This window comes from Thamnophis sirtalis, unplaced genomic scaffold, assembly GCF_051295495.1.
Source record: "Thamnophis sirtalis isolate CommonGarterSnake01/CBP01778 unplaced genomic scaffold, rThaSir2_p1.2 scaffold_5, whole genome shotgun sequence".
NCBI lineage: Eukaryota > Metazoa > Chordata > Lepidosauria > Squamata > Natricidae > Thamnophis > Thamnophis sirtalis.
In genome coordinates, this window is record NW_028261385.1 from 78,184,414 (window position 1) to 78,201,844 (window position 17,431).

Below are 17,431 nucleotides of genomic sequence, written 5' to 3' on the forward strand. Positions count from 1 at the left end.
CCAGCGAAATATACGAGATCACGTCCATCACCAAAACTGCCAGGAAGTGAGAAGGCAATACAGGTACTCCTCAACTAAGGACCAGAACTGAGCACATTTCTCTTGTTAAGTGAAAAACTTATTAAGTGAGCTTTGCCTCATTTTACGACTTTTCTTGCCATAGTTGTTAAGTGAATCACTGAAATTGTTAAGTTAACAACACGGTTGTGAAGTGAATCGGGCTTCCCCATTGACTTTGCTTGTCAGGAGGTTGCAAATGGGGATCACAGGACCCCGGGACACTGCAACTGTCACAAATATGAGTCAGTTGCCAAGCATCTGAATTTTGATCACGTGACCATGAGGATCGGGCAACTGTCATAAGTGTGAAAAATGGTCATAAGTCACTTTTTTCAATCCTGTTGTAACTTTGAGTGGTCACTAAATGAATAGTTGTAAGTCGAGGATTACCTGCACTTCATAAGTGGAATAGCTAGAAACAAGTTGTCTTAGATATTTCTAAATCTTTTTCTAGACAGATGTGTATTTATATTTAAATATACAAACTGCCTAAAATATGAATATTTTTTTCATCCTCTGTCATTTAGGAAGCTGAAGTATTTAAATATTTATATATGTAATAATAAAATAAGGGAACTTTGCCACATTGATAAACAGCCTCCAAAGTGGAACAGTTAATATAATTAAATTGTGGTGTCATTTAATTATACTCTCTTTTCCATTATTGGCCACTTACAAAAATGTCTGATACCTTCATATGGCAAATCTTTAATTAGAATCAGAGAAAAAAGAATATGTAAGATAATTATAATTAACACTGAAAATTTAATGTCGTTAGAGATAATAATGTGCCAGTTCAGTCATGATTTATCTGAGTTTCCATCCAACGCATAGAGTTGCGTGTTTCTTTCCTCCTGAAGAACTGAGATTCAATTATCTCATGGCTCAAGCATACCGTATCCCATTACTATATGAACTAATCTTCCAAATCAATTTGAACCTAATCGTGACTCCTGTTTACCTATTACAAGTAGCAAGAAACGATGGTTGGGCGGAGTCCTAAATAAGTAATAGGAAAAAAAGAATGTGGGCAGAAATTTTTCTTTTCTTTTTCTTTTCATCCCTTCATGTCTGCATTGAGTCCTGGCAACTACCTGGACAAAGTCCCTGCAATTTTTTTGGCAAGATTTCAGAAATGGTTTGCCATTACTTGCTTTCTGAGGCTGAGAGATTGTGCCTGGCCAAGGTTGGCCAACTGGCTGTGTGCCTAAGCCAGGACTTCAACTCATAGCCTCTTTGTTTCCAGCCTCAATTTTAATGATAGAATCATGGGTCAATCACAATAGTACAGAGGTGGTATTCAGCCAGTTCTGACAGGTTCTGGAGAACCAGTAGCGGAAATTTTGAGTAGTTCAGAGAATCGGAAAATAGGCTGGCCCCGCCCCCACTGCCTCCCAGCTGATCTTCTTTTGTTGCCCTGAACAAGAGAACGGAGCTGGAAAGCAGGTTAGTGAGGTGGGGAGGGAATGGGGATTTTGCAGATACAAAGATTGCAGATTTTCCACACATAAAGCCACACTCACAGAACCGGTAGTAAAAAAAAATTGAATCCCACCACTGCAATAGTGGCCTGTTTTTTTTACTCCAAATGCAGTGAATTAATTTATTGCTGTCCTTAGATAAATTTTCAAAGCTGTTTACTATAATGTGCAGTCATTCAAATTTAGTAAAAATAAAAAAATATTAAAACAAAAATATTAAAGAATGTTAATAACTCAAGAAAATCAACATAAAAGGGTAGTTTTTTTTAAAGACACATGTGACAACCTTCTGTTTATTAGTAAGACTCCACAGCACCCCTACAAATGGATGCTAACTTCAATAAGCCATGTAATCCATTTTATAAAATGAAGTAATTGGTTTATCATTTAAGCAAATGATTGTTAGGACAAGAGGTGCAGTTGTTAATTTATTTTCTAATTTGCTGGCTAGACTGATGATGTTAGAGATGGATATTTTCTTTGATCTGGCAAAACAACAGTTTCTCTTCCCCCAAAGTCCAGATAATCTCTTTCAAACTACCTCATGGTAATTTACTCTACCAAGGCAGATTATGTGTAATAAATTTAATATGTGAACTTCTCCTTTTATATCTCAAAATTTGGCTTCACTAATTTAAAAATGGAAATTCTCTTTAACAATTTTCCCACCATCAGAATTACATGGCTATACGCTTCTTTGTATCTCTGGGATGTTCATAACATTTTATTAACTTTTAAACTTGGGTAGGAAGATGCATAAAAACTTCCTATTGAATATTCCCTAGACGTTAACAGCTAAACAGATTAGTCTGTTAGGAAATTGTCAGACAGATTGCAGCCTATTAGAAATTATTGGAAGGAGTCTTTTAATATTTCCAGACCTCCTAGCTAATAACAGCACCTAAAATACATTAGTTGTGGGGCTTCATTAGCATGTGGGAGATGTTTTTCCTCAATACATGCCGCCAAATTGAAAATCCATTGATGTAAGCATCAGTTGTAGGTACAAAGCAGAACTCCCTCAAAGAACATTGATGTTTGGCAGGTTGATGCCACTGGATACCATCTTTAGAGGAATTTAACCCAATAGACAGTGGAGATCTTTTACTATATATCTAAGGTGACTTTACAAGGGAGGTGGTGGCTCGGTGGCAAAGACATTGAGCTTGTCGATTAGAAAGGTCGGCAGATCAGTGGTTCTAATCCTTAGCGCCACGTAACAGAGTGAGTTCCCGTTACTTGTCCCAGCTTCTGCCAACCTAGCAGTTCGAAAACATGTAAAAAAGCAAGTAGAAAAATAGGGACCACCTTTGGGGAGAAGGTATGCACCTTCCATGCACCTTCGGCGTTTAGTCATCTCGGCCATGGAAACGTCTTCGGAGGGGGAACCAACCAACTTAAAATCCAGATCGTAAGTAGCCCCAAGTCTATTGTAACTTTGAATGATCATTGGAAAGTCAAGGACTACCCTCACCGTGAGAGACACGATGGCGCAGTGGCAAAGATGCTGAGCTTGTCGATCAGAAAGATCAGCTGTTCAAATCCCTAGCGCTGTGTAACGGAGTGAGCTCCCGTTACCTGTCCCAGTTTTTGCCAACCTAGCAGTTCGAAAGCATATAAAAAATGCAAGTAGAAAAATAGGGACCACATTTGGTGGGAAAGTAACAGCGTTCTGTCTGCCTTCAGCATTTAGTCATGACAGCCACATGATCATGGAGATGTCTTCGGACAGCGCTGGCTCTATGGCTTTGAAACGGAGATGAGCACCGCCCCCTAGAGTCGGGAACAATTTGCACATATGTGCGAGGGGAACCTTTACCTTTACCCTCACCTTATATATATAAAGTACACGAATTATGTTCCAGTGTGAGTTTACTCTGCTTTCTATTCTGCTCTGCTTCAACCAAGGCTGAGATTTGCATATTAACATCACAGTCCATTCAACTGAATGGCAATAAACTCTGTTGGAAACTATGACATGAAATGAGTTATAAATGCTGTTCTTTTTGGCATGTTATTTGAATTAGAATTTATTTGTTTTCTTGGTTAAAAAAAAGCACATGCTAAATGGAAGCAGTACAAAGCTCAGCTTATTTTGCAAGCCTCATTTCATAAATATTTCTAAGCAGTTATGTCGGGGGACGGGGGAAGGAAGCGGGACTAAATGAATGCCACTTTGTTCTCTCTCTCTTTTTTAATGGTAACCCTTCTGAGTACAAAATGACAATTATGTAGTTTTTCAACGCTGCTGACAAGCAATATAGAAAGAACTTTTCTCAAGCCTTCCAGTATTACTGCATGTAAAATCCCTCAGATTATGCCAACACACCAACAAAGGTCATCACAACACAGGGGCTGAAATGCCAAAACATCCTACAAACTGAAATATGATTTCCGTAACCGGAAACCCTGGATATAGAAACCACGCATGGTGTCTATGCACTGCAAGATTGAATATCGCAGGTGCTTTATAATTTTTGGCATCCTACCAGATTAATCAAATGATAGACAACCCTTTAAAGTATTACTTTATTAAGACAGTGGCAATGATAGAAATGTAATGAAATATACAATCCTCCCACTTGTCATAAAATTAAAATCTCTAAACCAAACGGAGGGCCAAATATATTTTTTTACATTCATAAATAAGAATCCTTAGGGAATAGATACCCAGAAGTAGATTGCATTACCGGAGCTAGATGGGTTTCTAATTCGGCTACTGGGATGTATTTTTCAAAAGTTCACCCTAGGTGTATATCTCTGAATGACACTCCCAAGTTTTTCTGATAGTTTCTCTTCTTCTTTTCCAACCAATTGGCTGAAGTGTAACACCTTTCCATCTTTTTCAAGAGCCTGTCACCATGGCTGCTCTCAAAAAGGCTAAACTGAGCCTTGCCTAGTTCCTACTTGGATGTCAATCTCAGGGCTATGAACAAGAATGGGAAGATAAAAAAAATTGCTAAAAAGAGGACAATGGTAAACTATTTCTAAGTTGTTATGAAGTCAGTAACAGCAGTGTACCCATATATCACCAGGAGTCAAGATCAACAGGAGAGATTTTATATATATATACACCCATCACAATAGGGAGGTGATGGCTCAGTGGTTAAGACACTGAGCTTATCGATCAGAAAAGTCGGCAGTTCAGCGGTTCGAATCTCTAGTGCCGCATAATGGAGTGAGCTCCCGTTACTTGTCCCAGCTTCTGCCAACCTAGCAGTTCGAAAGCATGTAAAAATGCAAGTAGAAAAATAGGAACCACTTTTGGTGAGAAGGTAACAGCGTTCCATGCGCCTTTAGCGTTTAGTCATGCCGGCCACATGACCAGAGACATCTTCAGACAGTGCTGGCTCTTCGGCTTTGAAACTGAAATGAGCACCTCCCCCCCTAGAGTCGGGAACAACTAAAAAATATGTGAGAGGGGAACCTTTATCTTTACCTTACCCATCACAACATATCTAGGTATCTAAACGTGTGCGCGTGCGCACGCACACACTCTCACACACACTTCAGTTTAGGATTACAGCTAGGACCAGAATTTCCATTGCTAATCTCCGGCAGTTGATTGAATCACACAACTGATCAGCAAATCCAGCTTTCTCCAATATCTTGGCTTGTCAGAAGCCAGCTGGAAAGGTTGCAAATGGCAATCACATTAACCTGGGATTATAAATACATGCCAGTTGCCTGAGTTTTGATCATGTGACTATGGAGATGTTACGACGCTTGTTAATGCAAGGACCATTTGTTAAATCTCTTTTTTCAGTGCTGTTGTAACTTTGTAACTAACCCTCAACAAATGATTGTAAGTCAAGGACTAATTGTATATATATACATACAAACACATGTGTACATATAAACACATACACAAACATTTTTATAGTGTTTGATCCACATGCTATCATGAAACATTTTAAATTCTATGTTCTTCAGTTACACAGAGAGCCTTCTAAATAGTTTTGGGGAATATAACCTGTTCAGCTTGTTTTATTTTTTTATAAGCAGTGTTGAAGAGATACAGGTAGTACCCAACTTACAATCACAATTGAGACCAAAATTTCTGTTACTAAGCAAGACAGTTCTTAAGTGAGTTTTTATGACCTTTCTTGCCACAGTTGTAAGTAAATTACTGCACATGTTAAGTTAGCAACACAGTTGTTAAGTGAATCTGGGTTCCCCGTTGACTTGTCAGAAGATCACAAAAGGTGATCACATGACCCTGGGACACTGCAACTGTCATAAATACATGCCAGTTGCCAAGTGTCTGAATTTTGATCACATGATCATGGGGATGTTATAAGTGTGAAAAATGGCCACAAGTCACTTTTTTCAGTGCTTTTGTAACTTCAGTCACTAAATGAACTATTGTAAGTTGAGGACTACTTGGTATTATTTTTTCCTTCTTAAAAATTGTTGGGCCCTTTATGGTTAGTTGCTAATAGAATGAGTTTACAATATTTTGTGAACTGGCTTTAGAGGACCTCAAAAAACCTAGGCAGGAATGTTCTTGATATTATTTTGACAAGACCCCATCAGAAAATCTCAAGTTGTTGCCAGGAAAATAAAAATGAAAAATTTATGTTACTGTCATGTCCATGTACTTACCAAGAGTTGAGCTCAGTTTAAGGAAGTTTAGTTTATAGTTTATAGTTTATTGGAATTTGTAGGCCGCCCTTTTCCCTGAGGGGACTCAGGGCGGCTCACATAAACTAGGGAGGGGGGAGGATACAGACAACAAAATAGAGACAAATACTAAAATGGTAAACAACATACATTCATCATTCGGGAGGGGACTATCCTTATCCCCAGGCCTGACGGGCGAGCCAGTTCTTCAAGGCTGTGCGGAAGGCTTGGACGGTGGAGAGGGTGCGGATCTCTACAGGGAGCTCGTTCCAAAGGGCCGGGGCTACTGCTGAAAAGGCCCTCCTCCTCGTAGTTGCCAGCCGACACTGGCTGGCCGATGGAATACGGAGGAGTCCTAACCTATGAGATCTTATTGGTCGCAGGGATGTAATTGGCAGAAGGCGGTCTCTCAAGTATCCAGATCCACTGCCATGAAGGGCTTTATGGGTGATTAGTAGCACCTTGAAGCGCATCCGGAGATCGACAGGTAGCCAGCGCAGCTCGCGGAGGATAGGTGTTATGCGGGTGAATCGAGGAGCACCCGCAATCACTCGCGCGGCTGCGTTCTGTACTAGCTGAAGTCGCCGGATGCTCTTCAAGGGCAGCCCCATGTAGAGCACATTGCAGTATTCCAGCCTAGAGATCACTAGGGCCCGAGTGACTGTTGTGAGAGCCTCCCGATTCAGGAAGGGTCGCAACTGGCGCACCAGGCGAACCTGGGCGAATGCCCCCCTGGTCACAGCCGTTAGGTGGTGGTCAAATGACAGCTGCGGGTCCAGGAGGACTCCCAAGTTGCGAACCCTCTCTGAGGGGTATAGAATTTGACCCCCCAGCCTGAGTGATGGTATATTAGTCAAATCTTTGGGAGGAAAACACAACAGCCACTCGGTCTTTTCCGGGTTGAGCACAAGTTTGTTAACCCTCATCCAGTCCATAACGGCCTCAAGACCCCGGCTCACCACATCCACCGCTTCATTGAGTTGGCACGGGGCGGACAGATACAATTGAGTATCGTCCGCATATTGATGGTATCTGATCCCGTGCCTGCGGATGATCTCTCCCAGCGGTTTCATGTAGATGTTGAACAGTAGGGGGGATAAGACCGACCCCTGAGGCACCCCATAATTTAGGGGCCTAGGGGATGATCTCTGCCCCCCCACTAACACCGACTGCGACCTGTCCGAGAGGTAGGAGGAGAACCACCGTAACACGGTGCCTCCCACTCCCACCTCCCGCAGTCGTCGCAGAAGGATACCATGGTCGACGGTATCGAAAGCCGCTGAGAGGTCAAGGAGGACCAGGATGGAGGGGTGTCCTTCATCTCTGGCTCTCCAGAGATCATCCATCAATGCGACCAAAGCGGTTTCTGTGCTGTAGCCGGGTCTGAAGCCTGACTGGAAGGGGTCTAGGTAGTTTGCTTCCTCCAAGGACCGTTGGAGCTGAAAGGCCACCACCTTCTCGACAACCTTTCCCAGAAAGGGAAGGTTGGAGACAGGGCGATAACTATTAAGGACAGCCGGATCCAAGGATGGTTTCTTCAGGAGGAAGATTTTATCTAAAATGTGTCATCATATTATTGTTCTTAGATATAGTTTTACATGTCTTCAATGTCTTGAAAAAGGATTTATTCAGAAATGTGTTGCACAAAATTAATCTTTTCCTGTGCATCTAGAAATCCATTATTTATTTTCACTGTTAGCTTTTATGTCGCTGATTAGCATATGTATTTTTTGACACAAGAGCTGTTGGCTTTTGCCTAGCCAAAAGATAAAGATATGTTGTGGATTCCTCTTTTTCTCAGCAGTCTGTGGCTCAACAGTAGTACCTGTGAGAAGGATTTAGGTGTCCTAGTAGACTGCTGCTTAAGTATGAATCAGCAATGTGCTGCAGCTGCCAAAAAGACCAACACTGTCCTAGGCTGCACCAAAAAAAGGTATAGCATCAAGATCACACGGAATGAGAGCACTTCTTTATATTGCACTAATAAGGCTATGCTTGAAATAGTACAACCAGTTCTGGTCACTACAATCAGAGGTGGGATTCAATTTTTTTTACCACTGGCATGGCTTGGTGGGCGTGGTGTGACTTGTGGGTGTGGCTTGATGGGCATAGCAGGGGAAGGATACTGCAAAATCCCCATTCCCTCCACACCCCACTAACCTGCTTTCCAGCTCCATTCTCCTGTTCAAGGCAACAAAAGAAGATCAGCTGGGAGGCAGTGGGGGCGGGCCCAGCCTATTTGCTGGTTCTTCCTGCTCAAAATTCCTGCTACCGGTTCTCCAGAACTGGTTGAATATCACCTCTGATCACAATACAGAAAAGATGCTGAGGCCCTAGAAAGAGTGCAGAGAAGAGCAACGAAGATGATAAAGGGAATGGGGATTAAAACATATAATGCATGGCCAAGAGAACTAAGCATGTTTAGCCCAACAGGGGTGACATGATAGCCATCTTCCAATACTTGCAGGCTTGTCACAGGAAAGAGAGGGGCAATTTATTCTCCATAGTACTTAAAGGCAGCAATGGATAGAGGCTCATCAGAGGAAGATCCAACCTGGCACTAAAGAGAAATTTCCTGACATTAAGAACAGTTACTCAGTGGAACAGCTTGATTCCCAAAGTTATGGGTGCTCCATCAAAGGAGGTTTTCAAGAAAAGATAGAATAAACTCCTGCCCTGCCCAGGATGTTGAACTAGAAGACCTGCAAGGACCCTCCCACTCCTAGGATTCTGTGGTTGTTAAAAATTTGGTCCAGAGGATTACAAACGCTTCAGAATTGTAACAGAGATAATGTTGGAGAAACCCCCAGGAAGAAGCAACTAGAATAGTGATGGCTAACCTTTTCTGGACCGAGTGGCCAAAGTGCGTGCATGTGCACGCAAATGCATGCACGCACACCCAAACTCCCAAAATGCAATGCACATATGACCCCCGCATGCGCACCCCACACATGTGTGGTAGAGACCCAAAGACCAGCTGGCCAGCGGAAGGTGCACTCGCATGCGCAGCAGAACTCAACTGGGGCGACAGCTCATGTGCCATCAGAGAGGCTGCTACATGGCACCTCTTGCATGCGTGCCATAGGTTCGCCATCACAGAACTAGAAGAAATCATCTCTTCTTTTTCTTTGAATTACAGGAATATCTGCAAATGAAATGATTCTTTCATTCTGCAAAGAAGCAAACCATCGTTCTTTGCTTTTCTCTCTCTTCGTTTTTCAATGCCTCTGCATTGAACTATTCTATGCATGGAACAACCTATCCTGCCTTAAGTAATTATTTACTCATATCCCTTCTGCAAATTTAAGCAACCTTAGGCAACTGTAGGCTGAAGTAAATCTGTGTACAGCACTACTTTCTGTAACTATTCTACATCAAAAGCCAACCCTAGTGCCTAATCACCTCCGATCCAACAGGTTGGATTTCTTTAAATGAAATGCAAATTCCACTCCACCAACAAATCTTCCCGTTCCCTGTGCTTATGAATTGTTCTTTATTTCTCCTGTACAAAAGCTCCCTTCCTGTACTCCTTTTACAGAACCTTTAGTGTTAGGGCAGTGCATGGGGTGAAGGGAATAAGGCTTCCATTGTTCCTGTGTTTGGAAGAACACAATGCCCCTTCTTAAGATAAAAGTCTTGTCTTTCTCTTCATCAAAGTAGCATTTATCTTTCCCCCTCATCACTATTTTCCTCCTTTCCTATGCAGTGGACCCATCATTCAGCATGTGCTATGTGTCTGCATGTGCTTTTCTTTTTTGAAAAAAAAAATCATTAATTCTCCAGTGACTGAGGACAGTAAACATGATTTATGTGACCATCTAAAAAGTAGAAAACACAAATGCTCCCATTTCTGTTTTTAAAGAATGTTTAAGGGTTCCAGACCTGACTGCAGAAAAAACAATTACTGCCAACCTGCCTTCCGTTGAGGACCTGTACACTGCATGAGTGAAAAAGAGGGCTTTAAAAATATTTAGACCCCTCACATTCTGGACATAGTTTCAATTCCTACCCTAAAAATGACCCTATAGGGCACTGCACACCAGAACAACTAAACGCAAGGACAGTTTCCCCCCAAACGCCATCAATCTGCTAAACAAATAATTCCCTCATCACTGTCAAACCATTCACTAAGGCTGAATTACTATTACTATTAGTCATCTCGTAGTTCCTATCACCCATCTCCTCCCACTTATGATTGCAGGACTGTAACTTTGTTGCTTGTATTCTTACAATTTATATTGTTATTGTTTCTTGATTGCTTATTTGTATCCTATGATTTATCAAGAGTTGTACGTTGATTCTTGATGAATGTATCTTGTCTTTTTATGTACATGAGAGCATATGCACCAAGGACTAATTCCTTGTGTGTCCAATCACACTTGGCCAATAAAGAATTCTCTTTTTCTTTCTTTCTTTCTTTCCTTTCTTTTTTTCCTTTCTTTTTTCTATCTATCTATCTGTCTGTCTGTCTGTCTGTCTATCATCTATCTATCTATCTATCTATCTATCTATCTATCTATCTATCTATCTATCTATCTATCTATCTATCTATCTATCTATCTATCTATCTATGAATGACAGGGAAAGGTGATATTTAATGGGAACAGACCTTACAACACCTCTCAGTCCACATCTCTTGAAGGTTTTATGACTTAAGCTTAGCAATCTTGTGCAAAACAGGGGATTGTGACATAGACTAAGAACGTGACAAAAAATAGTCATGTTCTCTTTTCTCAGTTTTCTAAAGGCTCTGACCAGAAAAAGAACATTAACAACATTTTGAAAAAGCTCCCTGTTGTCAATATTGCAGTGCCAATTGAGGCACATCTGAACAACCTAATCAGATCCAAAATGGGCTGGATATTGCTTTAAGGGAGAATGAGTGGATAATATCATTCTCTGTCCTGTCTGTCTATCGTATTTATCTGTGATTTTGGGAAGCTTACAAAGTACAAGTATCAAACAATTCCTGCAAAAAGTGAAAAACGGTAACTGATCAACAATCAGCAATTCGTATTTATTTTGCTCTTCTGGATGGAAATTCCAACCTTCCTGGCTCAAACACCTAAGCAAACAGCCAAGATCCTTTTGAGGGGCCACTATGTCAATAGTGGGGAAGGGTGGGACCCACAGCATGCCCACCTTATTGGAACATTCTAGAACCGGGATGGCGAACCTGTGGCACGCAAGGGGCTGGCCAGCTGAGTTCACCCTTTTTAAAAGCCATTTTTCGCCCTCCAGAGGCTTTATAGGAGCCTGGGGAGGTCAAAAGACTGGAAACAAACTTCTGGTTTGCTTGGAGGGTGGTTTTAAGTGCTCCGGGTGCTTCAGGGAAGCCTCCTGAAGATCCCTGAAGCCTCTGGAGGGGCGCCAGGGGGGAGCCTTTTTTCACCCTCCCCAGGCTTCTATAAAGCCTCTGGAGTGCGTGCATGTGCATGGTGGGGGTTGCACATTGCATTATGGGTGTGGTACACCCACGCACGACACCTCTGCGCTCCCCCCACTTATGGCACGTGAGCCAAAAAAGGTTTGCCATCGCTGTTCTAGAACAAGCAGATAGCATTGGAGAAAGGCAGCCCCACAGATTATCTTACCTGTGCCATGCAGGGCTTTATAGATGATAATAAGTACCGTGAATTGCACTCAGAAGCCTGTAGGAAACCAATGCAGCTCAGAGTAGAGAATAGAGATATATAGACATACCTGTAACTAGCAATGCTGCTGCTTTCTGGACCAGTTGTAGCTTTCAGATGATCTTCAAGGACAGTGGAGTATGCTGCAATAGTCCAATTAGGGTAGGAGGCCTGAGTGATAGCTACCAGGGCAGTGGTGGGTTTCATATTTTTTTACTATCGGTTCTGTGGGCGTGGCTTGGTGGGCATGGCATGCTTGGTGGGGGAGGCAGTAAAATCTCCATTCCCACCCTACTCCAAGGGAAGGTTACTGCAGAATCCCCATTCTGATCAGCTGCGACTTGGGAGGCAGAGAATAGATGGGCACAGGGACAGTCAAAGGTGGTATTTACCGGTTCTCCGAACTATTCTGAGTTTCTGCTACCGGTTCTCCAGAACTGGTCAGAACCTGCTGAATACCACCTCTGAAGCAGGGCCTTCCAACCCAGGCACAGGTAGATTTAGCATTCGAGACAAATTTGTAGAAAGGCCTTCTGAACATAATTGTCACCTACTTTTCAAAAAGGGCTGCAACTCTAGGACTCACAAATTATACTTTGTCTGGTTGTGCACCAGCAGGTCCCTTCAGGGCTTGAAGCAGTTGATATGGTTAGTGTCTCCTTCCAGGCACTGGAATACAATGAAGGCAATATGGCTGATGTCCTCAAGGCTGTCTTGGCTTCAGAATGCTGGCTGGTTCTCTCACAAAACTTACCACCTGCTCCTACTCCCACTCGTGGCTTATGCCAAAATCGACCATGCTAACCATCCAGAACATTAAAGACAGGTCGAAACAGATTGTCCATCTTACCCTCAAGACACCAAGGTTTGAGTGTGAAAGATTATTTATGATCATTACTAAAAAAGGAGATGATCTTCTATTTCTCTGCCATGATATACAGGGTACCAAACAGTGATGTTACCAATAGAAGCAAGTTGAAAAATGTGATAGTAATAATTAGTCGATAGTATAAAGTTCTTTGAAACTTCTTTGAACACTAAAACTATTTTCTAATTTACAATGCAATGCTGTGTAATGTTATTTATTTCCATTAATTAGATTTATCATTTTTATTTTTAATTTTTTTCTTGCGTTGGTGAGTTTTCTTTAAATGTACAGCTAGTTCTAGTTTTATGCAGCTCAAAGGGATTTATTGTTTACTAAATATCAAGTTTGATAGCTAGTTTTCCATCGAACATGTAAATCAGATCAAAACACCTCACAATTAGCAATTGTAATGTGTTCATACCCCATTGTGGTTGCTGAGACCTTTTGAGAAAGCTGAAACCTGATGTATGCAAGTTCAACAGTTTCTCAGTCAGTGGTGCTGATAAAAGATCTACTTTCCCAAAATGGTCATTTAAAAGATGTACAATAGTTGTACCCAGTTATGATTTAGAAGGTTGACACGCTCAGATATTATTACTTTTGTCTTTAATTCCTTGGGTCAAAGTTTGTCTTAACATCAAATTTGTGTCCATGACTGTATTTATTTTTGCACAGTACACAAAATTCAGAGGGATATTAGCAATAGCAATAGCAATAGCAGTTAGACTTATATACCGCTTCATAGGGCTTTCAACCCTCTCTAAGCGGTTTATAGAGTCAGCATATTGCCCCCAACAACAATCCGGGTCCTCATTTTACCCACCTCGGAAGGATGGAAGGCTGAGTCAACCCTGAGCTGGTGAGATTTGAACAGCCAAACTGCTGAACTGCAGTCAGCTGAAGTAGCCTGCAGTGCTGCATTTAACCACTGCGCCACCTCGGCTCTTATTGCTGGCAATTATGACATGTCATCATTCAATGTATGTGTTGGGACTAGTGATGGTGCTGTTGGGACAGATGTTTGTTGTAAGGTCTGTTCCCATTAAATATCATTGTCCCTGTTATTTTTTTGTTGCTTGTGAAAATCAGATTGGGTGTTATCTGTATGCAGATATGGGTCTCACATACATGACCTGAGGAAATGCAGTGTCATTGTCCACTATGGGCTGCTACCACAGACAAGCATGGTTGTCCTCCTACAAGGTCTATTGTGAACAAATTTCTCATTGGTAATTTCAGAGGTAACAAACTTGGATCAAGACTTACTTACAACATTTCTCTGATATATTGCAGAGACTTAACAATTGGTGTGTTTTGACTTCAATGAACCAAATTGGAAATTTTACTTCTTTGTTGTCTTACTGTTACATACTGAGTTGCTGTGAATCCAAAACATGCAACTAACAAAATCAATAAAAATGCCCTAATGGTTTTCATGAGTTCTTCTTTATAAATACTTAAAGTTCTGCCAGGAGTGCTATATTATTACAGTACTACGGGTATATGTCAGTCTGTTAAATGATTTTTTACATTTGATGCAAAAATCTATTAAAAACTAATATTAGAAAACAATTTATGTTCATTTCAAAATCTATACAGAAGATTCCCTGAGAAGGGTTTCCATTAATAGACCAAGTTCTCGCAATTTAACTCCAATATACATAGGATTGGAAATTTTTCACACAATTCTAAACATATTTTCTCAAGTCCATAGAAAAATAAATTGAACATGAGCTGGAATAAATTAAACATTTTACCTTACTGGCACAGCATTCATAATATTATGTGATTGCTATTTAAATTAAAAAGAGGGCGCTTCTGTTCATTATTTGCCAAATTCTATGTTTCTAATACAGAAAGTTTCATAGGCTGCCATGCCAAAGGTATTAAATTGACATGATTCTTCTCTGTGGGTATATGGCTGAATACACAGATAATTAAAGAAAATGCTTCTTTATTTTCATTTCACAAATCTAAAAATCAAAGGATATTAGACAGTTGCCTCTGAAATTTTGTATCATTTCCTGACATATATGTATGGAAACTATATGTGTGACTTGAATCCAAGGTCAACATCCAATTACAGACCAAATTTTAGCAAAGGAGTTGTTTACAGAAAAAAGCTGAACTCAAGATCTCTGAAAATTGCTTCTATTATCATCAAAACTGTGTTTTATAATTTACCTTGTTGTATTTAATTCAAACCAACATATCCTCTATCTCTCCTCAAGCCTGTTTACTCAGCTGGATATCCACGGGGGTTCAATTTTCTTCACATTGGTCCTGGAATGCTCATATAATTGCCATTCATATAAGTATGGCTAACCTACCATGCTGTTATCATGTATTTGCTCACATGTGGTATCAGGCAAGTTCTCAAAATTAATTTTCAGCCTCCCAATTCTGTTAACTACTGTATAGGAAAAGAAAGATAAGATGATCCTAAATGTGGTTCAGAAAGACAAATGGGAACACTGAATATATCTAGACTTGTTTAATACCTAAAAAATAGTAAAAATAAAATATGTTCATTAACAGAGATCAGACATTTTGACTTAATCTCTTCTATATGGGGAGCACTTTTCATTATTGATTGTGATGTGTACATTTCTTATGTACACATAGTGCTATTATCCATCACACTTGATAATATACCACATATAGTAAATATACATATATATGAGCCTTGTTGGGTCACAGCAAAGACTCTTCTATTTTAGTATTTGTTCTCAAAACCCGTTAGTCACATATTATTGGGGGGGGCACACCTATATTAATCATCTGTGAAGTATCTATTACATCCAATAAAATTATAACAATAATGAAAAACAGAAGTGACAAAATACATTGTTCTAATGATTTATTTTATGATATTCTGCCTACAACTATGTTTAGAGGGTTTCCTCATTTAAACTATAAAAAACCAATGTGCAACATGTTTACTACAGATGGAAATTCTCTAATGAATTTAGGATTTGAATTCAAGTATTAGAAAACCGTTCAAATATACACATTTTTGTAAGCATTATATCTCTTAAAGGGAATACAAGCACACAATAATTTATTTATAAATAAGATTTCAAAAAATACAGTATAGAACATATTTAACAGAAGTATTAAATCATCCACATTTTTTTTAAAAAAATCATAACCGCAACCCAAATATAATCACCAATATAAGTACAAAAATAAGGTCTACAAAGTAAATACATTTTTGTTCAGGATATTACTGTACAATAATAACAGTAACTTTATAATCTGACATTATCCCCAAATTCCCTTCTCTCAATCATATCTGCACACAATAGTCCAACAGTTAAATGAAAGCTGCAATGAATGCTGAATGTAAACAGTTTTGATGATTTTATAAATTTTCTAAATACAACAGGTGTGAATCAAGTAATAGAAGAGTTAGATTTGGAGTAAAAAACTTTAATTTCCTGTTACAAAATTTTATCCTTTATGAGTCATCATAGAATAAGTTATCATGGCATTTAGGCTGCAAATTGTTCAGAACAACCACTATGTTTTTTAGAATAGCAAATAGAAAAAAATTATTTCAAACTAATGTCCAACTAATGTCCCTCCATTTCTAAATATACAGCTATCAGTAGCTCGCCATATTCCAATGTTCAGAAAATATTAAATGGAAGTCCATGGGATTGTGTAAAAATAAATATCCGGGAGTTGGACTTTAAAGACCTGAGTTGTGATTGGAAGGATATCCTTATCTCAGTATTTTAGGCAGTTTTCTACTGTTATCTGATTTCTTTTGGTAAAACTACTCTATTTCATGTTTTTGGAAACCGTTCTTTAAAAAAAACCACATGCATTTATTAGGATTAAGTGAATGACTATTATAAAAAGTAATTTATTTTGTGGGTTACAACTGACTTGCAGAGATCATACAGGAAAATGTATATCTACGTCTAAACACGCCTAGAACTCAAGGGACTACCACACATTGCCATATTCATTAACAGTGAAAAGTTGCTACTGTATATACTTCCCTAGATGCAGCACATGCCAATTGAAAGTTCTGGTAGTGGTGGTTTTTTATGTTTATATTTTAATATATAATTATTCTTACCTGATTTTAAAAAGATATTTTTTTTGAAAATAATCATTCATCATCTTAATTATTGCTACCCACATTTCCTTTAAACTATGACATTTCAGGAAACTCCTATACATTTGTCAGGCTGAAGGACACTATTCTTGTTTACTGTTACAAGTGATCAGCAAACTAAGGCAAAAGTCAGAAGTACAATGCAAATAAAGCATCCTGTTTAGAGCCCCTATTATCCACTTCTAATTATTGTGGGAAATAGGTGCACAACTGCATCACCTTTTCACTTCCAATATCATTACCCCCTCCCCCAAACGATCCTTCTGGCAGGCTTAGGCAACAGTAATCAAGAGGCAAATTTCTAATTGGCCTTATATAATTGTGGGATATTTTTAGTCTCTCATGGAATTCATTAAGTTTCCATGAAATACAGTTCCTGGATGGAAGCTGTTTAAATGGGGTAGCAACCTAAAAATAAAGATCTTTTATTGGTGGTACAGTATGCAATATAAACTTCCATGTTCAATAAATATGTCATCATTAGATGGTCAATAGTAGCTCACCATAAAGTTGATGATTTGGTTTTTGAACAGCCCAAACCAGATTGAAGACATTATTAAGGAAAGGAGCTGCAAGCTTGTGTGCTAACAGAATTCAAATCCTATCAGCAGAATTGATGGTAACCTATAAAGGCTTT